The sequence below is a fragment of the Nerophis ophidion genome, linkage group LG08, assembly GCF_033978795.1.
Source record: "Nerophis ophidion isolate RoL-2023_Sa linkage group LG08, RoL_Noph_v1.0, whole genome shotgun sequence".
Lineage (NCBI taxonomy): Eukaryota > Metazoa > Chordata > Actinopteri > Syngnathiformes > Syngnathidae > Nerophis > Nerophis ophidion.
Genome location: NC_084618.1, coordinates 68698675 through 68722708, shown reverse-complemented (window position 1 = coordinate 68722708; position 24034 = coordinate 68698675). Strand labels below are relative to the sequence as shown.

Genomic DNA, 24034 nt, shown 5'->3' with positions numbered 1-24034 from the left:
CTCAAAGAGGCGAAAATGAAATTTTTTAGGAAACTTTGCGCAGGGGATCTTTGAAGGCGCGTAAAATCAAAACCTTAAAACTTATCACAACTTTGATCTATACTTTTAATCAGAAGGGTTCAAACTCTCCCCTGTGCGAGTTTGAAGCCGAAACGACAAACGCACTGGGAGGAGTATCGATTTGAAAAAGGTGACGGGTTTTTACAAAAACTTTTATTTTGAAGGGGTAATTGTCAACTTCCTGTTGATTTTTTCTGCTAGCTGTCAATTATTAAAATGTAGGTCTAAGTGAGACCTACATAGAAGTTTTTGTTTCATGTCCTTCCGACATTCCTACCGGAAGTTACAAGCAGTTTTGTCTGTGCTTTCCTCCTGGAAGCAGTTTTTTCTGTGTTTTATTGAAAAATTGCCCTAGAGCGCAATTTTGAGTTTTATTAATTTTTTTTTTCATTAGATCGAAATTTCTATTAGTTCTGATGTGTCTGCCAAGTTTGGTGAGTTTTGAAGCATTTTAAGGGGGTCAAATTACAGCTCAAAGAGGCAAAAATAGCATTTTTTAAGGAAAATTTTGCTTTTAACGAGTTTTTGCAAAATTTCTGTTGATTTTGGGTATAGGCATTTCTAATGGGGAATTGAGGTCTAAGTCAGTTCTACATAGAGGATTTTGTTTCATGTCTCTACGACATTCCTAACGGAAGTTACAAGCAGTCTGTTTTCAATCTCTTCCTAGGGGGCGCTAGCGCGCAATTTTCATTTTTGGGGTTTGGTTGCTTAATATGTTGTGGTGTCACAGTAGACCGACGTGTGTGTCAACTTTGGTGAGTTTTGAAGCATGCTAAGGGGGTGAAATTGGGGTGCGACGGTGCGGAATAATAATAAAGAATAATAAAACGCAGCAGGAACAATAGGGTCCTTGCCATGGCAAAGGACAGAGTCCTTTGCTGGCAGTGCGGACCCTAATTAAAGCTGCAAGCAGCGTTGGTCGGGTCCGCCGTTGGCCGCCGCCACCGCCGCCGTGTCCCGAGTCCCGATCTTAGTCAGACCAACATAGAGGTCTTTGTTTCATGTCTCTACGACATTCCTAACAGAAGTTACAAGCAGTTTTGTCTGGAAAAAGGTGACGGCTTTTTACAAAACTTTTATTTTGAAGGGGTAATTGGCAACTTCCTGTTGATTTTAACTGAAAGATGCCAATTATCAAAATGTAGGTCTAAGTCAGACCTACACAGAGGTTTTTGTTTCATGTCTCTACGACATTCCTAACGGAAGTTACAAGCAGTCTGTTTTTTGTATCTTCCTAGGGGGCGCTAGCGCGCAATTTTCATTTTTGGGGTTTGGTTACCTAATATGTTGGTCTGCCGCTCCATACCGATGTGTGTGTCAAATTTGGTGAGTTTTGAAGCATGTTAAGGGGGTCAAATTAGGGTATTGTCTGTGTTGTATTCCTAGGGGGCGCTAGAGCACAATTTTGAGTTTTGGGGTTTGGTTTTTTCATTAGCTCGCAATTGTTGCCAGTCCTGATGTGTGTGCCAAGTTTGGTGAGTTTTGAAGCATTTTAAGGGGGTCAAATTACAGCTCAAAGAGGTAAAAAGGAAAATTATTTGGAAAATTTTCGCAGGGGTTCTTTGAAGGCGCGTAAAATCAAAACCTGAAAACTTATCACAACTTTGATCTATACTTTTAATCAGAAGGGTCCAAACTCTCTCCTGAGCGAGTTTGAAGCCGAAACGACAAACGCGCTCAGAGGAGATAACTTTTGAAGAAAGGTGACGGGTTTTCACAAAACTTTTATTTTGAAGGGGTAATTGCCAACTTCCTGTTGATTTTTTCTGCTAGCTGTCAATTATTAAAATGTTGGTCTAAGTGAGACCTACATAGAAGTTTTCGTTTCATGTCTTTCCGGCATTCCTACCCGAAGTTACAAGCAGTTTTGTCTGTGTTTTCTTCCTGGAAGCAGTTTTTTCTGTGTTTTATTGAAAAATTGCGCTAAAGCGCAATTTTGAGTTTTTTTTTTTTTTTTTTTCATTAGATTGCAATTTCTGCCAGTCCTGATGTGCCTTCCAAGTTTGGTGAGTTTTGAAGCATGTTAAGGGGGTCAAATTACAGCTCAAAGGGGCAAAAATAGCATTTTTTAGCGAAAATTTTGCTTTGAATGGGTTTTTGCCAAATTTCTGTTGATTTTAGGTATAGGCATTTCTAATGGGGAATCTAGGTCTGAGTCAGACCTACATAGAGGTTTTTGTTCCATGTCTTTACGACATTCCTAACGGAAGTTACAAGCAGTCTGTTTTTTTTTTTTCGTAGGGGGCGCTAGCGCGCATTTTTCATTTTTGGGGTTTGGTTGCTTAATATGTGTTTTTGCCAAGCCTTACCGATGTGTGTGCCAAATTTGGTGAGTTTTGGAGCATGGTCAGTGGGTCAAATTATGGTTTGAAGTTGCGGAAGAATAATAATAATTAAAGCTGCAAGCAGCGTTGGTCGGGTCCGCCGTTGGCCGCCGCCGCCGTGTCCCGAGTCCCGATCTAAGTCAGACCAACATAGAGGTCTTTGTTTCATGTCTCTACGACATTCCTAACAGAAGTTACAAGCAGTTTTGTCTGGAAAAAGGTGACGGCTTTTTACAAAACTTTTATTTTGAAGGGGTAATTGCCAACTTCCTGTTGATTTTAACTGAAAGATGCCACCTATCAAAATGTAGGTCTAAGTGAGACCTACACAGAGGTTTTCGTTTCATGTCTGTCCGACGTTCCTACCAGAAGTTACAAGCAGTTGTATCCGTTTCCTCTTCCTAGGAGCAGTTTCTCTGTGTTTTTTTCAAAAATTGCAATAGAGCGTAATTTTGAGTTTTAAGGTTTGGTTTTTTCACCAGATCGCAATTTCTGCCAGTCCTGATGTGTGTGCCAAGTTTGGTGAGTTTTGAAGCATTTTAAGGGGGTCAAATTAAAGCTCAAAGAGGCAAAAATAGCGTTATTTGCGAAAATGTTGCTTTGAATGAGTTTTTGCTAAATTTCTGTTGATTTTGGGTATAGACCTTTTAATTGGAAATGTAGGTCTTAGTCAGACCTACATAGAGGTTTTTGTTTCATGTCTCTACGACATTCCTAACGGAAGTTACAAGCAGTCTGTTTTTTGTCTCTTCCTAGGAGGCGCTAGCGCGCAATTTAAATTTTTGGGGTTTGGTTGCTTAATAAGTTGGTCTGCCGCTCCATACCGATGTGTGTGTCAATTTTGGTGAGTTTTGAAGCATGTTAAGGGGGTCAAATTAGGGTGCGAAGGTGCGAGCGCGCCTTGGGTTGCTGTCCCCGAGCCCCACGGCAGGAGAAGCCTTGCTGCCACTATTTAATGCATTGTGAAAGTAATGCAGTTGTTGTATTGAAGTGAAAATATCAAGCTTCCTGTTGATTTTTGCCAAAGCATGTCAATTATTCAAATGTAGGTCTAAGTCAGACCTACATAGTGGTTTTTGTTTCATGTCTTTACGACATTCCTACCGGAAGTTACAAGCAGTTTTGTCTTTGTTTTCTTCCTAGAAGCAGTTTGTCTGTGTTGTATTCCTAGGGGGCGCTAGAGCACAATTTTGAGTTTCGGGGTTTGGTTTTTTTATTAGCTCGCAATTGTTGCCAGTCCTGATGTGTGTGCCAAGTTTGGTGAGTTTTAAAGCATTTTAAGGGGGTCAAATTACAGCTCAAAGAGGCAAAAATGACATTTTTTAGGAAACTTTGCGCAAGGCGTCTTTGAAGGCGCGTAAAATCAAAACCTTAAAACTTATCAAAACTTTGATCTATACTTTTATTCAGAAGGGTCCAAACTCTCTCCTGAGCGAGTTTGAAGCCGAAACGACAAACGCGCTCAGAGGAGATAACTTTTGAAGAAAGGTGACGTTTTTTCACAAAACTTTTATTTTGAAGGGGTAATTGCCAACTTCCTGTTGATTTTTTCTGCTAGCTGTCGATTATTAAAATGTAGGTCTAAGTAAGACCTACATAGAAGTTTTTGTTTCATGTCTTTCCGACATTCCTACCGGAAGTTACAAGCAGTTTTGTCTATGTTTTCTTCCTGGAAGCAGTTTTTTCTGTGTTTTATTCAAAAATTGCGCTAGAGCGCAATTTTGATTTTTTTTTTTTTTTTTTTTCATTAAATCGCAATTTCTGCCAGTCCTGATGTGTGTGCCAAGTTTGGTGAGTTTTGAAGCATTTTAAGGGGGGCAAATTACAGCTCAAAGAGGCAAAAATTGCATTTTTTGTGAAAATTTGGCTTTGAATGGGTTTTTGAAAATTTTTTGTTGATTTTGGCCCCAGAAGATACAATTATGGAATTTAGGTCTAAGTCAGACCTACATAGAGGTTTTTGTTTCATGTCTCTACGACATTCCTAACGGAAGTTACAAGCAGTCTGTTTTTTTTTTCGTTTTAGGGGGCGCTAGAGCGCAATTTTGATTTTTGGGGTTTGGTTGCTTAATAAGTTGGGAAGGCCCACCGTACCGACGTGTGTGTCAACTTTGGTGAGTTTTGAAGCATGTTAAGGGGGTCAAATTAGGGTGCGAAGGAGCGGAATAAACAATAATAATAATTAAAGCTGCAAGCAGCGTTGGTCGGGTCCGCCGTTGGCCGCCGCCGCCGCCGCCGCCGTGTCCCGAGTCCCGATCTTAGTCAGACCTCCATAGAAGTTTTTATTTCATCACTCTACGACATTCCTAACAGAATTTACAAGCAGTTTTATCAGTTTATTTTCCTAGTGGGCGCTAGAGCACAATTTTAATTTTTGGGGTTTGGTTTTTTAATTGGATGGCAATTTTCACCAGTCCTGATGTGTGTGTAAAATTTGGTGAGTTTTGAAGCATGTTAAGGGGGTCAAATTATAGATTTGCGTTTCTGGATGTTGTTGATAAATGGCTTTCGCTTGGCATTGTATAGCTTGAACTTGCACTTTGAAGCATTTTAAGGGGGTCAAATTTCAGTTCAAAGAGGCAAAAAAGGCATATTTTGCGAAAATTTTGTTTTGAAGGGGTTTTGCCAACTTCCTGTTGATTTTAGGTACAGAAGTGTTTATTGGAAATGTAGGTCTAAGTCAGACCTACACAGAGGTTTTTGTTTCATGTCTCTACGACATTCCTAACGGAAGTTACAAGCAGTCTGTTTTTTGTCTCTTCCAAGGGAGCGCTAGCTTGCAATTTTCATTTTTGGGGTTTGGTTGCTTAATAAGTTGGTCTGCCGCTACATACCGATGTGTGTGTCAATTTTGGTGAGTTTTGAAGCATGTTAAGGGGGTCAAATTACAGATTGGCGTTTCTGGATGTTGTTGATAAATGGCTTTCGCTTGGCATAGTATAGCTTTAACTTGCACTTTGAAGCATTTTAAGGGGGTCAAATATCAGTTCAAAGAGGCAAAAAAGGCACTTTTTGCAAAAATTTAGTTTTGAAGGGGTTTTTGCCAACTTCCTGTTGATTTTCGGTGTAGAAGTATTTCATTGGAAATGTAGGTCTAAGTCAGACCTACATAGAGGTTTTTGTTTCATGTCTCTACGACATTCCTAACGGAAGTTACACGCAGTCTGTTTTTTGTCCCTTCCTAGGGGGCGCTAGCGCGCAATTTTCATTTTTGGGGTTTGGTTGCTTAATAAGTTGGTCTGCCGCTCCATACCGATGTGTGTGTCAAATTTGGTGAGTTTTGAAGCATGTTAAGGGGGTCAAATTAGGGTGCGAACGTGCGAGCGCGCCTTGGGTTGCTGTCCCCGAGCCCCACGGCAGGAGAAGCCTTGCTGCCACTATTTAATGCATTGTGAAAGTAATGCAGTTGTTGTATTGAAGTGAAAATATCAAGCTTCCTGTTGATTTTGGCCAAAGTATGTTAATTATTCAAATGTAGGTCTAAGTCAGACCTACATAGTGGTTTTTGTTTCATGTCTCTCTGACATTCCTACCGGAAGTTACAAGCAGTTTTGTCTTTGTTTTCTTCCTAGGAGTAGTTTGTCTGTGTTGTATTCCTAGGGGGCGCTAGAGCACAATTTTGAGTTTTGGGGTTTGGTTTTTTTATCAGCTCGCAATTGTTGCCAGTCCTGATGTGTGTGCCAAGTTTGGTGTGTTTTGAAGCATTTTAAGGGGGTCAAATTACAGCTCAAAGAGGTAAAAATTATCTTTTTTAGGAAAATTTGCGCAGGGGATCTTTGAAGGCGCGTAAAATCAAAACCTGAAAACTTATCAAAATTTTGATCTATACTTTTAATCAGAAGGGTCCAAACTCTCTCCTGAGCGAGTTTGAAGCCGAAACGACAAACGCGCTCAGAGGAGATAACTTTTGAAGAAAGGTGACGGGTTTTCACAAAACTTTTATTTTGAAGGGGTAATTGACAACTTCCTGTTGATTTTTTCTGCAGGCTGTCAATTATTAAAATGTAGGTCTAAGTGAGCCCTTCATAGAAGTTTTTGTTTCATGTCTTTCCGGCATTCCTACTGGAAGTTACAAGCAATTTTGTTTGTGTATTCTTCCTCGGAGCAGTTTTTTCTGTGTTTTATTAAAAAATTGCGCTAGAGCGCATTTTTTGATTTTTTTTTTTTTTTTTTCATTAGAACGCAATTTCTGCCAGTCCAGATGTGTGTGCCAAGTTTGGTGAGTTTTGAAGCATTTTAAGGGGGTCAAATTACAGCTCAAAGAGGCAAAAATAGCATTTTTTGCGAAAAATTTGCTTTGAATGGGTTTTTGCAAAATTTTTGTTGATTTTTGCCCCAGAAGGTACAATTATGAAATCTAGGTCTAAGTCAGCCCTACATAGAGGTTTTTGTTTCATGTCTCTACGACATTGCTAGCGGAAGTTACAAGCTGTCTGTTTTTTTTTTCTTCCTAGGGGGCGCTAGCGCGCAATTTTTATTTTTGGGGTTTGGTTGCTTAATAAGTTGGGAAGGCCCACCGTACCAACGTGTGTGTCAAATTTGGTGAGTTTTGAAGCATGTTCAGGGGGTCAAATTAGGGTGCGAAGGAGCGGAATAAACAATAATAATAATAAAACGCTACAGATTCAATAGGGTCCTTGCCATGGCAAAGGACATGGAGTCCTTTGCTGGCAGGGCGGACCCTAATAAAACGCAGCAGATTCAATAGGGTCCTTGCATGGCAAAGGACATGGATGTCCTTTGCCATTGCAGGGCGGACCCTAATAAAGAAAGAATAAAACGCAGCAGGAACAATAGGGTCCTTGCCATGGCAAAGGACAGAGTCCTTTGCTGGCAGTGCGGACCCTAATTAGGGAGCGAATGTCCCTTTGGGTACAGAGGACCCTATAGTATTTTTCTAAGGTTGTATTCTTTATTAGGGTCCACAGGAGTCCTTTGCCATGGGCCAAGGACCCTACTGAAACTGCTGTGTTTTATTATTATTCCGCACCTACGCGCTGTAATTTGACCCCCTTAAAATGCTTCAAAACTCACCAAATTTGACACACACGTCGGTATAGCAAACCTTCCCAACATATTAAGCAACCAATCCCCCAAAATGAAAACTGCGCTCTAGCGCCCCCTAGGAAAAAATTACAGACAAAACTGCATGTAACTTCTGTTAGGAATGTCATAGCGACATGAAACAAAAACTCCTATGTAGGTCTGACTTAGACACAATTTTCATACACTCACTTCTTTTAGCAAAAAATCTACAGGAAGTTGGCAAAAACCCCTTCAAAATAAAATTTTCGCAAAAAATGCAATTTTTGCCTCTTTGCGCTGTAATTTGACCCCTTCAAAATGCTTCAAAAGTCACCAAACTTGGCGCCCACATAAGGACTGGCGAATATTGCGATCTAATGAAAAAACCAAAACCCCAAAACTCAAAATTGCGCTCTAGCGCTATTTTGGAATAGAACACTGAAAAAACTGCTCCAAGGAAGAAAACACAGACAAAATTGCTTGTAACTTCCGGTAAGAATGTCAGAGAGACATGAAACAAAAACCTCTATGTAGGTCTCGCTTAGACCTACATTTCATAGATTGACAACCCCCAACAAAAATCAACAGGAAGTTTGCAATCCCCCCTTCAAAACAAAAGTTTTGTAAAAACCGGTCAACTTTCTTCAAACATTATCTCCTCTGAGTGCGTTTGTTGTTTTGGCTTCAAACTCGCACAGGAGAGGGATTGAACCCTTCTGATTAAAAGTATAGAACAGAGTTTTGATAAGTTCTCAGGTTTTGATTTTACGCGCCTTCAAAGAACCCCTGTGCAAAGTCTCTTAAAAAAATTCTTTTTTGCCTCTTTGAGCTGTTATTTGACCCTCTTAAAATGCTTCTAAACTCACCAAACTTGACACACACATCAGGTCTGGCAAAAATTGCGATCTGATGAAAAAACCTAACCTCAAAACTCAAAATTGCGCTCTACCGCCCCCCTAAGAATACAACACGGACAAACTGCTCCTAGGAAGAAAACACAGACAAAACTGCTTGTAACTTCTGGTAGGAATGTCAAAGAGACATGAAACAACACTATGTAGGTCTCACTTAGACCTACATTTTAATAATTAACATACTTTAGCAAAAATCAACAGGAAGTTTGATATTTTCACCTCAATACAACAACTGCATTACTTTCACAATGCATAAGATTCTCAAAATAGTGGCTCCAAGGCGTCTTCTAACGCTTATCCGGCCGTGGGTCTCGGGGGCAGCAGCCAAAGGCGGACCCGACCAACACTGCTTGCAGCTTTAATTATTATTATTATTATTATTATTTTCACATATGTCTACAGCAGTCATGCTTTGTCCCATGTATGAAACATCGCTGCAGTGCTGCAACTTGCCCCACTTTGAGGCCTATTTTCAGTATTGCTGATTGTGTCTATGGTGAAAATGGTAAATGGGTTATACCTTCAAGGTACTCAAAGCGCTTTGACATTATTTCCACATACACCCATTCACACACTGGCCCTAACCACGAGCCATCAGGAGCAAGGGTGAAGTGCTTGCTCAAGGACACTACGGACGTGACGAGGTCGGTAGAAGGTGGGGATCGAACCAGGAACCCTCAGGCCGCTTGCATGGCTGCTCTCTTAACAGTGCCACGCCGTCCCCATGACAAGGTGGTACGAGACCACCAAAAACGGTGGTTATCGTTAATACCCAGCCTATACCTTGCAAGTGCAAGTCGTTGATGAGTCTTTTTCAGGTTTAGCTTTGTTATCATCAACAACTGGTGGGAGAAGAGATCGCTTAGTTGATTAGTTAGATCAATTTGTTGTCATTTGCGCATGTTCTCGTGTATGAGCAAGAAAATCTTTGGCTTTGACTATGAATTGTTTCCTAGCCTTTAAGGCTATTTATTTTGTGCAAGGTGGCAGTTATCATTGTTAATCTGCAAGGTTCACTATTTCCACATTCACCAACTGATGACGGAGCATCATGAGCACCCAGGGGGTTTCAGTATCTTGCTCAAAGACACTTTGCACATGGTCACGGGGGAATGAGGTTCGAACCTATAACCATCGAGTCACGCTGCCCAGTTATAATCAATAACCTGCGGGAGGAATGATCACATTATTTATTTGACCCAACTCAGTCTGTAAATGTGGACTTGTCAGACCACAGAAGAACCACATTAGATTGGCTTTGATTTTATGGATTATTTTCTAGTCCCTCTATATCAGGCACCAGGTCGCCCGTAAGGACCAGATGAGTCGCCCTCTGGCCTGTTCTAAAAATAGCTCAAATAGCAGCACTTACCAGTGAGCTGCCTCTATTTTTTAAATTGTATTTATTTACTAGCAAGCTGGTCTCGCTTTGCTCGACATTTTTAATTCTAAGAGAGACAAAACTCAAATAGAATTTGAAAATCCAAGAAAATATTTTAAAGACTTGGTCTTCACTTGTTTAAATAAATTCATTTATTTTTTTACTTTGCTTCTTATAACTTTCAGAAAGACAATTTTAGAGAAAAAGTACGACCTTAAAAATGATTGTAGGATTTTTAAACACATATACCTTTTAAATTCCTTCCTCTTCTTTCCTGACAATTTAAATCAATGTTCAAGTAAATTTATTTATTTTTATTATAAAGAATAATAAATAGATTTTAATTTAATTCTTCATTTTAGCTTCTTTTTTTTCGACGAAGAATATTTGTGAAATATTTTTTCAAATTTATGATTAAAATTCCCCCCAAAATATTCTGGCAAATCTAAAAAATCTGTAGATTTAAATTTAAATCTTATTTCAAAGTCTTTTGAATTTCTTTAAAAAAAAAAATGTTTCTGGAAAATCTAGAAAAAAATAATGATTTGTCTTTGTTAGAAATACAGCTTATATTCTAACAAAGTGCAGATTGGATTTTAACCAATTCAAAACATGTCATAAAAATTCTAAAATGAATCTTAATCAGGAAAAATTACTAATGACGTTCCATAAATTCTTTTTTTTTATTTATTCAAAAAGATTCGAATTAGCTACTTTTTCTCTTCTTTTTTTCAGTTGAATTTTGAATTTTAAAGAGTCGAAATTCAAGATAAACTATGTTTCAAATTTTTTTTTTTTTCCTGTTTTCTCCTCTTTTAAACCGTTCAATTAAGTGTTTTTTTTCATCATTTATTCTCTACAAAAAAACTTTCCGTAGAAAAGAAAAAAATATGTACAACGGTATGACAGACAGAAATACCCATTTTTTTATATATATGTAGATTTATTTATTAAAGGTAAATTGAGCAAATTGGCTATTGCTGGCAATTTATTTAAGTGTGTATCAAACTGGTAGCCCTTCGCATTAATCAGTAGCCAAGAAGTAGCTATTGTGCAAGGTGGCAGTTATTGTTGGTTACTGGTGGGAGGAGCAATTGCATTGGCTGTATGAGGGCCTGACCTACTAAGTATAAAATTGTGTGTACTATTAGTAAGTGTGTTGCATGTGGTCTCCTAGGACTTTGTGTACATTTGATAACAGGTCAGACCGCCTTATTTCTATGTTGTTTTTGCATGCATTATGTGTCTTTGACCATGGAGACACTCATTTTTTGCATATTCATTTTGTTATTTCTATTGTCCGATAATATCGGCCGATAAATGCTTTAAAATGTAATATCGGAAATTATCAATATCGGTTTCAACCTCCCGATTTTCCCGGGAAACTCCCGAATTTCAGTGACCCCCCCAAAAAAATCTCCCGGGGCAACCATACTCCCAGATTTCTCCCGATTTCCACCCGGACAACATTTGTTATTTCTATTGTCTGATAATATCGGCCGATAAATGCTTTAAAATGTAATATCGGAAATTATCAATATCGGTTTCAACCTCCCGATTTTCCCGGGAAACTCCCGAATTTCAGTGACCCCCTCCAAAAAATCTCCCGGGGCAACCATTCTCCCAGATTTCTCCCGATTTCCACCCGGACAACATTTGTTATTTCTATTGTCCGATAAATCGGCCGATAAATGCTTTAAAATGTAATATCGGAAATTATCAATATCGGTTTCAACCTACCGATTTTCCCGGGAAACTGCCGAATTTCAGTGACCCCCCCCAAAAAATCTCCCGGGGCAACCATTCTCCCAGATTTCTCCCGATTTCCACCCGGACAACATTTGTTATTTCTATTGTCCGATAATATCGGCCGATAAATGCTTTAAAATGTAATATCGGAAATTATCAATATCGGTTTCAACCTCCCGATTTTCCCGGGAAACTCCGGAATTTCAGTGACCCTCCCCGAAAATCTCCCGGGCCAACCATACTCCCAGATTTCTCCCGATTTCCACCCCGACAACATTATTGGGGGCTTTTATCGTCCTCTACAACCTGTTGTCACGTCCGCTTTTCCTCCATACTAACAGCATGCCGGCGCAACCATTTATTACATGCGGCCTTTACGCACACATGAGTGAATGCAAGGCATACTTGTTCAACAGCCATACAGGTCACACTGAGGGTGGCCGTATAAACAACTTTAACACTGTTACAAATATGCGCCACACTGTGAACCCACACCAAACACATTTGGGGAGAACATCCGCACCGTAACACAACATAAACACAACAGAACAAATACCCCTTGCAGCACTAACTCTTCCGGGACGCTACAATATACAATTCGGAGGTCTCAAGGTTGGCAAGTATGCCGAAGCTGTGGGTATCAGGATTATCTCAGAGAGAGCATCCAATCCAATCCAATCCACTTTATTTATATAGCACATTTAAACAACAATAATGTTTCCAAAGTGCTGCACAGCCATGTTAAAAACAATTGTAAAAAATAAATAAATACAATAAAATTTAAAAAAAAGTATATATATATATATATATATTATGCTCCACCAATGACTGTCCCAAATTCCAAGCTGCTGTTTTTGAGGCATGTTAAAAAAAAAAAAAGTACTTTGTGACTTCAATAAGAAATATGGCGGTGCCATATTGGCACTTTTTTCCATAACTGGAGTTGAAGTTATTATTTTATTAATTTATTTTATTATTTCCTTATTTTGGAAAACCTTGTTATTGATTGATTGATTAATTGATTGATTGATTGAAACTTGTATTAGTAGATTGTACAGTACAGTACATATTATTAGTAGATTGCACAGTACAGTACATATTATTAGTAGATTGTACAGTACAGTACATATTATTAGTAGATTGTACAGTACATATTATTAGTAGATTGCACAGTACAGTACATATTATTAGTAGATTGCACAGTACAGTACATATTATTAGTAGATTGCACAGTACAGTACATATTATTAGTAGATTGTACAGTACATATTATTAGTAGATTGCACAGTACAGTACATATTATTAGTAGATTGCACAGTACAGTACATATTATTAGTAGATTCCACAGTACAGTACATATTATTAGTAGATTGTACAGTACAGTACATATTATTAGTAGATTGCACAGTACAGTACATATTATTAGTAGATTCCACAGTACAGTACATATTATTAGTAGATTGTACAGTACAGTACATATTATTAGTAGAATGCACAGTACAGTACATATTATTAGTAGATTGCACAGTACAGTACATATTATTAGTAGATTGCACAGTACAGTACATATTATTAGTAGACTGCACAGTACAGTACATATTATTAGTAGATGTCACAGTACAGTACATATTATTAGTAGACTGCACAGTACAGTACATATTATTAGTAGATTGTACAGTACGGTACATATTATTAGTAGATTGCACAGTACAGTACATATTAGTAGATTGCACAGTACAGTACATATTATTAGTAGATTGCACAGTACAGTACATATTATTAGTAGATTCCACAGTACAGTACATATTATTAGTAGATTCCACTGTACAGTACATATTCCGTACAATTGACCACTAGATGGTAAAACCCGAATAAGTTTTTCAACTTGTTTGAGTCGGAGTCCATCCATCCATCCATTCATCTTCTTCCACTTAGCCGAGGTTGGGTCGCGGGGGCAGCAGCCTAAGCAGGGAAGCCCCAGACTTCCCTCTCCCCAGCCACTTCATCCAGCTTTTCCCGGGGAATTCTGAGACGTTCCCAGACATAGTCTTCCCAACTTGTCCTGGGTCTTCAAGTCGGGGTCCACGTTAACCAAGTCATGGTAAAGTTACATTGTTTTAATGCATCTAGCGGGGTATAATGTGTTAATTTCACGACTGTATATATCGGTATCGGTTGATATCGGAATCGGTAATTAAGAGTTGGACAATATCGGCAAAAAAGCCATAATCGGACATCTCTAATTTGTATTATCCTACCACAGGTAGGATAATAAAAGTTTTAGAAGTACCACTTCTAAAATTGCTTCTTTTAGAAACAATTCTGAAATGCATCTACAATGAAACCCACTTTTTTTTTAATCCCGCTAAAAGTGCGCTGATGGAAGATGTTCGCCAAGAAAAGGCATTTTGAAATATTTTTTTTCATATAAGAAATATGTTGATACCATTTCTTCGGTTCGAAAAAGTATCAAATATACACACAAATCAGTGGCTGCAGAACGGTTGCGGTCTTGATCGATCACACTGTGTGCGCCAAACAATCATGTTTAAACATGATTAAAAAGTTGAAAACAAGTTGAAAAACTTACTCGCGTGTTTCCATTTAGTGGTCAATTGTACGGGATATGTACTGTACTGTGCAATTTACTAATAATATGTACTGTACTGTGCAATCTACTAATAATATGTACTGTACTGTGCAATTTACTAATTCAAGTTTCAATCAATCAAATCAATCAATCAATCAATCAATCAATCTCAAAGTAAAGCCGCTGCTCCTCCACATGGAGAGGAGCCAGATGAGGTGGTTCGGGCATCTGGTCAGGATGCCACCCGAACGCCTCCCTAGGGAGGTGTTTAGGGCACGTCCAACCGGTAGGAGGCCACGGGGAAGACCCAGGACACGTTGGGAAGACTATGTCTCCCGGCTGGCCTGGGAACGCCTCGGGATCCCCCGGGAAGAGCTAGACGAAGTGGCTGGGGAGAGGGAAGTCTGGGTTTCCCTGCTTAGGCTGTTGCCCCCGCGACCCGACCTCGGATAAGCGGAATATGATGGACGGATGGATGGATCAATCAATCACAGACGTCCCACTGGGTGTGAGTTTTCCTTGCCCTTATGTGGGCCTACCGAGGATGTCGTAGTGGTTTGTGCAGCCCTTTGAGACACTAGTGATTTAGGGCTATATAAGTAAACATTGATTGATTGATTGATGTTTCTTCTGCGGTCCTCTCCAAGGTTTCTCATTGTTCAATCGGGTTGAGTTTTTCCTTCCCCTGATGTCGTCGTGGCTTGTGGGGCGGCACAGCTCGGTTGGTAGAGTGGCCGTGCCAGCAACTTGAGGGTTGCAGGTTCGATTCCCGCTTGTGCCATCCTAGTCACTGCCGTTGTGTCCTTGGGCAAGACACTTTACCCACCTGCTCCCAGTGCCACCCACACTGGTTTGAATGTAACTTAGATATTGGGTTTCACTATGTAAAGCACTTTGAGTCACTTGAGAAAAGCGCTATATAAATATAATTCACTTCACCTCACTTGTGCAGCCCTTTCAGACACTTGTGTTTTAGGGCTATATAAATACACACTGATTGATTGATTGATTGATTGATTTCCATTTTCTGCAATCCTCTTCGCACAGGTTCAGTAGACCAGGACTTTGGTCTGTGCATGTTCTTTTTCCTGGGCAAGCGCACATTTGGCTTTGATTCCGTGGATTTTTTTGGATTATTTTCCCAGTAACAGTTCGAGATGCCACCTCAGTAGAAGCATTTAAGTCTCACCTTAAAACTCATTTGTATACTCTAGCCTTTAAATAGACTCCCTTTTTAGACCAGTTGATCTGCCGTTTCTTTTCTTTTTCTCCTATGTCCCACTCTCCCTTGTGGAGGGGGTCCGGTCCGATCCGGTGGTCATGTACTGCTTGCCTGTGTATCGGCTGGGGACATCTCTGTGCTGCTGATCCGCTTGGGATGGTTTCCTGTTGGCTCCTCTGTGAACGGGACTCTCGCTGCTGTGTTGGATCCGCTTTGGACTGGACTCTCGCGACTGTGTTGGATCCATTGTGGATTGAACTTTCACAGTATCATGTTAGACCCGCTCGACATCCATTGCTTTCCTCCTCTCCAAGGTTCTCATAGTCATCATTGTCACCGACGTCCCACTGGGTGTGAGTTTTCCTTGCCCTTATGTGGGCCTACCGAGGATGTCATAGTGGTTTGTGCAGCCCTTTGAGACACTAGTGATTTAGGGCTATATAAGTAAACATTGATTGATTGATTGATTGATGTTTTTAGGCTTTTTATATGTCGTGAAAGGTGGCAATTATCGTTAATAATTAACATTTTTGCAATGTGTTGCTGCCATTAAAATTAATGATTATTTGCAGGAAAAAATTTAGTTTCTCAGTTCGAACATTAAATATCTTGTCTTTCAATTGAATATAAGTCGAAAAGGATTTGCAAATCATTGTATTCCGTTTAAAGTTACCAATTACACAATGTGCCAACTTCACTGTTTTTTTTTTTTTTTTTGTAGATTTAGTTCCCCTGAGTTCTACCCTGCTTCCTCAAGTTGTGTGCTTTCCTGGCCACGCACTTTGTGAAGTTTGTGTACACATTGTACTCTTCAGCTTCCTTTCCTGTTTCAGCGGTGCCATTTTAGCTTTCCTGTTGGCGAGCGTGATGATGAAGACGGGCGTGGTGTCGTTGTTTCTCCCATTCAGTGGCATCATCTGGTGGCGGTTATCATCGACAACAAACCATGAGCACCGATAACCGGTGGGCGGAGCGATTTGCGCATGTTCTTGCTTTCATATTTAGAGAACATGTTGTGTTTAAATGGGTTGTACTTGTATAGCGCTTTTCTACCTTCAAGGTACTCAAAGCGCTTTGACACTACTTCCACATTCACACACACATTCACACACTGATGGAGGGAGCTGCCATGCAAGGCGCTAACCAGCACCCATCAGGAGCAAGGGTGAAGTGTCTTGCTCAGGACACAATGGACGTGACGAGGTTGGTACTAGGTGGGATTTGAACCAGGGACCCTCGGGTTGCGCCACACCGTCTGCCGGAGACGAATATTTCAATCCCTTGACTTGCTTATCTCGGTCCGCCCTCTCTTATTGGCTGTCATTTCTGTCCAATCCTCCGCCGCGGCCCATTTGAGAAGACACATAAGCACTTCCCTTTTTAAGTCCTGCACGTAGTCTAAACACTTTGCATGCTTGAATGCAGCTTGTGAAATTCTGCAGGAAGTTTGGAGCTGGGATCATTTAGGCGGAATGGGGCGTGATGTGATGAAAAGACCATGTGGACTGCGACACCCGAAAAAAGGAAACATTTTTTATATATATATATATATATATATAATTTCATTTTTTTTATTATTTATTTATTTATTAGTATATTTTATATATATATATATATATATATATATATATATATATATATATATATATATATATATATATATATATTCATTTTCCCGGTGTCGTAGCCCACATGGTTTTTTCATTCAGTGGCCTTGTGGTTAGATCGGTAGGTTGTGAGTTCAAACCCTGGCCGAGTCATACCAAAGACTATAAAAATGGGAGCCATTACCTCCCTGCTTGGCACTCAGCATCAAGGGTTGGAATTGGGGGTTGAATCAGCAAAAATGATTCCCGGGCGGTTAACTTTTAACTTAAGATATATATATATATAAATGTATATGTGTATAAATATGTATGTGTGTATATATATGTATATATGTATATATATATATATATATATGTGTGTGTGTATATATGTGTGGGAAAAAAAATCACAAGACTACTTCATCTCTACAGAACTGTTTCATGAGGGGTTCCCTCAATCATCAGGAGATATGTGTGTGTGTGTGTGTGTGTATGTATATATATATATATATATATATATATATATATATATATATGTATGTATATATATATATATATGTATATAAACATATATATATATATGTATATATATATATATATGTATATATATATGTATATATATGTGTATATATATATATATATATATATATATATATATATATATATATATATATATGTATGTATATATATATATATGTATATAAACATATATATATATGTATATATATATATATATATATATGTATATATATATATGTATATGTATATATATATATATATATATATATATATATATATATATATATATATACATACATATATATATATATATATATATATATATATATATATATATATATATATATATATATATATATATATATATATATATATATATGTATATGGGGCGGCATAGCTCGGTTGGTAGAACGGCCATGCCAGCAATTTGAGGGTTGCAGGTTCGATCCCCGCTTGCACCATCCTATTCACTGCCATTATGCTTTGGGCAAGGCACTTTACCCACCTGCTCCCAGTGCCACCCATACTGGTTTTAAATGTAACTTAGATATGGAGTTTCACAATGTAAAGTGCTTTGAATCACTTGAGAAAAGCGCTATTTAAATATAATTCACTTCAATTCACTATATACATATATATATATATATATATATATATATATATATATATATATATATATATAATGTATATTTGAGCGTGGTTTTGCACCACCCTGCCGCATGCCACAACCACAAAAGATCTTTTCACACAAGCGTGACCCCGGCTAGAGGTGGAAACTGCGGGGGTCACTCGCACGTCACGGGGTCAAGCGTACGTCTACTGGCAGACAGACTACAGACTCCGCCCACTCGTTTAAACACGTTGCTAGTAAAGATGTTGAAAAAGGTTGTCTAAAATACACTTGTAATGTACACACAAAAACACCAATCATCCCCATTTATTGTGTATTTTGGCCTACTTTCTCTTAGGTCACTTTTGAAGTAATGTTGTTCCCTTCCGTTTTAAAAAAATGTATTATTATGAGATCTTTTTAATTTTGATTTTATCCTGAACGATAGTGACTTTGGAATAAATGCATGACTCCAATTTGTAATGAAAATGTGATTTATTTTTATTTTTAATATATATATATACATATATGTATTTACCACTTTTATTCTTGTTATTTAAAAACTTGTAATTACGTTCTCATTCCAAAACATGTTTAATAATATTTATATTAATATGTAACACAAGTGTCTCGAAACTTTTGAGGGGTACAAGATATACATGTCGACGTGATGGCTTACACTAAAACCTGTTTTAATTGAGGGCCATGTTGCAGTTATGTTGGCCCTCAAAGGGCCACTTCTAACAGTGAATGCTATTATTACACAATTGCCAATGCATTTGATGATTTATTTTTTAATCTACAGTAGTCCTTTTTTACGGTAAAATCCGGCAAACTAAGTTGCCAGAATTTTTCTGTAAAAATGCAGTTTTATATTTACAGAAAAGAAAAAAACAATGTCAACTTTACAGTAAAACTGAGCTGCCAGTTTTGTACCCTGAAAAACAGTGATACTGTTTTTTCAATTTACAGTACCATGCTGATAAAAACACTGTAAATTTTACGGTGACATTTATGCGGACTGACCTGTCAGATTTTTACTGTAAAATCTCCATTTTTTTTGTCTTATTTTTTATGTACAATGTAAAAGAAATGTTGATTTTACAGTAAAAATCTGATAGGTCAGTCCGCAAAAAATGTTACCGTAAATTGTAAAAAAAAAAAAAAACGTACCACTGTTTACAAAGCTGGCAGCTCAGTTTTACTGAAAAATTCCCATTTTTTAATTTAATTTTTTATTGTATTTTTTTTTACGTACAATGTAAAAAAAAAAGTGATTTTACAGTAAAAATCTGACAAGTCAGTCCGCAAAAATGTTACCATAAAAAAAAAAACGTACCACTGTTTTCACAGCACAAAACTGGCAGCTCAGTATTACTGTAAAATCCAAAAAACATTTATTGAATTTTTTATTGTATTTTTTTTTTATGTACAATGTAAAAAAAAAAAATTGTGATTTTACAGTAAAAATCTGATAGGTCCGTCCGCAAAAATGTTACCGTAAATTGTAAAAAACCGTACCAATGTTTTTACGGTACAAAACTGGCAGCTCAGTTTTACTGTAAAATCTCAATTTATTCTATTTAATTTTTTATTGTATTTTTTTTTCTATTTTTATGTACAATATAAAAAAAAAAAATTAGATTTTACAGTAAAAATCTGATAGGTCAGTCCACAAAAAATGTTACCGTAAATTGTAAAAAAAAAACCCCCAAAAAAACGTACCACTGTTTATAAAGCTGGCAGCTCAGTTTTACTGTAAAATCTCAATTTTTTTTATTTAAATTTTTATTGTTTTTTTATGTACAATGTAAAAAAAAATGATTTTACAGTAAAAATCTGATAGGTCAGTCTGCAAAAATGTTACCGTAAATTGTAAAAAACAGTAACACTGTTTTCATGGTACAAAACTGGCAGCTCAGTTTTACTGTAAAATCCCCATTTTTTAATTTTATTTTTTATAGCATTTTATTTTATGTACAATGTAAAAAAAAAATTATTTTACAGTAAAAATCTGACTGGTCAATCCGCAAAAATGTTACCGTAAATTGTAAAAAACCATACCACTGTTTTCACAGTACAAAACTGGCAGCTCAGTTTTACTCTAAAATCTAATTTTTTTAAATTACATTTTTTATTGTGTTTTTCTTTTTTTCTGTACAATGTAAAAAAAATTGATTTTGCAGTAAAAATCTGATGAGTCTTCTTCATCCATCCATCTCACTGTCCCTTTATTTAAACTGTCCACCATGGGTGCCTGAGTTTTCAGCCGCTCTGCCCCACATCTTTGGAACTCTCTACCACCAGACCTTCGTAACTTAGACTCAATATCCCTCTTTAAATCAAGACTCAAAACACACCTATTCCTGACTGCTTATTCATTGTAATCGTCTTATTAGGGACCGATGTCCCTTTGGGACAGAGGACCCTATTGAATTTCTAAGGTTTTATTATTAGGGACCAATGTCCCTTTAGGACAGAGGACCCTATTGAATTTCTAAGGTTTTATTATTATTATTATTATTATTATTAGGGACTGATGTCCCTTTAGGACAGAGGACCCTATGGAATTTCCAAGGTTTTATTATTAAGGACCGATGTCCCTTTGGGACAGAGGACCCTATTGAATTTCTAAGGTTTTATTATTATTATTATTATTATTATTATTAGGGACCGATGTCCCTTTAGGACAGAGGACCCTGTTGAATATCTAAGGATTTGTTATTTTTTATTATTCCGCCACCTCTTTGAGCTGTAATTTGACCCCCTTAAAATGCTTCAAAACTCACCAAATTTAACACACACATTAGGACTGGTGAAAATTGCCATCTAATGAAAAAACCAAACCCCAAAACTCAAAATTGCGCTCTCGCGTCCCCTAGGAAGAAACACAGACAAAACTGCTTGTAACTTCCGTTAGGAATATCGTAGAGACATGAAACAAAAACTTCTATGTAGGTCTGACTTAGAACTAAATTTTATACACTCCTATTCTTCAGCAAAAATCAACAGAAAGTTGGCAAAAACCCCTTCAAAACAAAAGTTTCCTAAAAAATGTCCTTTTTGCCTTTGAACTTGTAATTTGACCCCCTTAAAATGCTTCAAAACTCACCAAACTGCACACACGCACCAGGACTGCTGAAAATTGCAATTTATAAAAAAATAAAAATAAAAATAAAAAATACACAAAATTGCGCTCTAGCGCCCCCTAGGAATAAAACACAGACACAACTGCTCTTGGGAAGAAACCACAGACAAAACTGCTTGTAACTTCCGGTAGGAACGTCGTAGAGACATGAAACAAAAACCTCTATGTAGGTCTCACTTAGACCTACATTTCATTCATTGACACCCTTCAGCAAAAATTAACAGGAAGTTGGCAATTACCCCTTAAATACAAAAGTTTTGTAAAAACCTGTCACCTTTTTTTAAACATTATCTCCTCTGAGCGCGTTTGTTGTGTCGGCTTCAAACTACCACAGGAGTTTGAACCCTTGTGATTAAAAGTTAAAGAAAAAGTTTTAATTACTACCCCGGTTTGGATTTTATGAGCCCGCAAAGAACCATTGCGCTGCTGCTGTTGTCACAAAATGGCAGCTTTCTGCTCAGACAAAACTGTAGGACTGTAATACACACATGAAACAAAAACCTCAATATAGGTCTCACTGAGACCTATATTTCATACACTGACCGCCCCCATTTAAAATCGACAGGATTCTCAAAAAGGCGGCACCAAGGCGTCCTTATAAAATACCCAAGCCACTTTACAACTGTTATTACTATCAGACTGATCTATAACACGTGTATACAACTTTTTCTCTGTGTAATAATCCATCCATCCATCTTCTACCGCTTATCTGGGCTTGGGTCGCGGGTGCAGCAGCCAAAGCGTTCCCGTCCATCGCTGCTTGCAGCTTTAATCTATCTTTGTTGTTGTTGTTGTTGTCTTTTTTATCCAATTTGATTTTATTGTTTTGATTTTGTACGGTGTCCTTGAGTGCCCAGAAAGGCGCCTTATAAGTAAAATGTATTATTATTATTGTTATTATTAAAGTCATCAGCCCGAAAGATTGGTTCTCGGGTCCAGTCGGGTGTTCCCACAGGACAATGACCCTAAACACACGTTAAAAGTGGTAAAGGAATGGCTAAATCAGGCTAGCATGAAGGTTTTAGAATGGCCATGTTACGCGTTGGGCGCATGGTGATGCAGATTTCGTTCTCCCAGGGATGCAGACGGGCTTCGGACACAGCGTGCAGGCAGTGAAAAATGATTTATTGAGGAATAAAAGAGCTAGCATGGGAGCTAGAAAAAAAATGGAGCTTAGCATGAAAGCTAGCAAAAACAAAGCAGTTAGCGAGCAGACAAACAGAAGTCGTTACTTGTTGCGTGAAAACAAAATTACGAAGCCAGACAGACTGACGGGAGCAGGCAGGCTTAAATAACGACAGTAATCACAAAACAGGTGCCAGCGGGAGCAAGCGGCAGGTGAAAATAACGAAATAACGAGTTACTGTGGTGACAAAACTAACTCACAGGTGCACAAACAATAACAAAAGGAGTCCAAAACTAACAGAAAACTCAAAAATCTAAATCAAGAGTGAGCAGCGATTGTTTATTTTTCCCTCTCGCTTGCACTTTTAACATGGAGGATTACATATCTAAAATAAAACAGTTTTCTAAAGTGGACTTTCAATCGAAGCCTTTAAATGGACCCCCTTTTTAGACCAGTTGATCTGCCGTTTGTTTTCTTTTCTGCCTCCCCTCTCCTTCGTGGAGGGGGATAAGATGATCTAAATCATAATATGATCCGGGCAGCGGATCATAACAGGCCTTTCCCAAAGTCCTGACTTAAACGTGTGGACAATGCTGAAGAAACAAGTCCATGTCAGAAAAACCAACACATTTAGCTGAACTGTACCAATTTTGTCAAGAGGCGCGGTCAAAAATTCCACCGGAAGCTTGTGGATGGCTACCAAAAGTGCCTCATTGCCGTATGTATACTTTTGGTCACATTTTCAGTAGACCCATAATAAATTCATAAAAAACCCAAACTTCATGAATTTTTTTTTTTTTTAGGGGTGACTAAAAAAATAAGAGTTTAGAATTATTGGAAACTCAAGACAGCTATTATGTTCTTTACAGGTGTATGTAAACTTTTGACCACGACTGTATTCTTTCACGATGACTGACTAATATTGGATGAAGTTTTTTAAAAACATTCCAAGAATAAAGAGGACAATTCAGTGAGTTAGAGTCACGCTGCAGTCATGCCATCCTAATTAAAAAAAAATTTAATTACAAGACACTCCCCTCAGAATTAACCTCTTATTTTAGCATTTCACTACTTTTAAGACTGACTTTTTTTTTTTTTTGGACTTTTTAAAACATTTTTTCCTCTCATCCGGTTGCATACCTGTGTCGCTGTCCACTTCTTATAATTCCCATCACTTCTCTTCTGAAAAAGAGCAATCCAGCAGAAGGTGAATGCAGGCTGCATTTCCACGCAGGGGACGATCAGGCAGCATGCGTGTTTTTTCAAGTCAAAAAAAAAAAAAAAAAAAAAAGTGGAGTGTAGCTGCAGTTCAGACTGTGTGCGATGAACTGAATGAGAAAGTTTAGCACCAACTGTTGCGTTTCATTGGGTCACATGGGAGGTCGTTATTTTCTTTTTTTTTTTTTTTTACTTGAGACCTCCCACTGCTACTTAAATTTCTACTAAAAGCAACAACAAATGGTAAAAAAAAAAAAAAAACACACAAAGTGCTGTCAAAATCTCGTTAACTACACATGCCAAAGTTTAAAAACTCGTTTTTACGACAACAGTGAACCATCATTATTAACAAAAGCGGAATGGCTCCCTCTTGTGGACACAACCGCCACGTGCAACTCCACCATATCCGAGTTGTATGGATTGATTAAAACAGGGGTGTCCAAACTTTTTCCACCGAGGCCCGCACACTGAATAATCAAAGCAAGCGGGGGCCATTTATTGTAAAAACCAATACAATATATGTATTAAAAAAATATACATTTAGGCCTCCACTCAGGCT

The 24034-nt window shown here is 37.9% G+C and overlaps 1 protein-coding gene across 1 annotated transcript in view; it reads right to left on the bottom strand.

The window, feature by feature from the left end:
• LOC133558302 (carbohydrate sulfotransferase 3-like) overlaps window positions 1–23566 on the bottom strand; it is a 75808-nt gene extending 52242 nt beyond the window's left edge. Inside the window, exon 1 of the mRNA XM_061909565.1 lies at window positions 23398–23566. The gene's annotated coding sequence lies outside the window, so the exon portion shown is untranslated. The remainder of the gene's footprint in view (window positions 1–23397) is intronic.
• Window positions 23567–24034: the final 468 nt, after the last annotated feature.